Genomic DNA, 321 nt, shown 5'->3' on the forward strand with positions numbered 1-321 from the left:
GAACCGGACCAGAACCCAGACCTTCATCAGAACCGGACCAGAACCCAGACCTTCATCAGAACCAAACCAGAACCAAGACCTTGATCAGAACTGAACCAAACCAGAACCCAGACCTTCATCAGAACCCGACCGGAACCCAGATCTTCATCAGAACCAAACCGGACCAGAACCCAGAACTTCATCAGAACCGAACCAGAACCCAGACCTTTATCAGAACCAAACCGGACCAGAACCCAGACCTTCTTCAAAACCGAACCAGATCAGAACCCAGACCTTCATCAGAACCGGACCAGAACCCAGACCTTCATCAGAACCGGACCA

Source organism: Cyprinodon variegatus, unplaced genomic scaffold (assembly GCF_000732505.1).
Source record: "Cyprinodon variegatus isolate N-32 unplaced genomic scaffold, C_variegatus-1.0 Scaffold1125, whole genome shotgun sequence".
Lineage (NCBI taxonomy): Eukaryota > Metazoa > Chordata > Actinopteri > Cyprinodontiformes > Cyprinodontidae > Cyprinodon > Cyprinodon variegatus.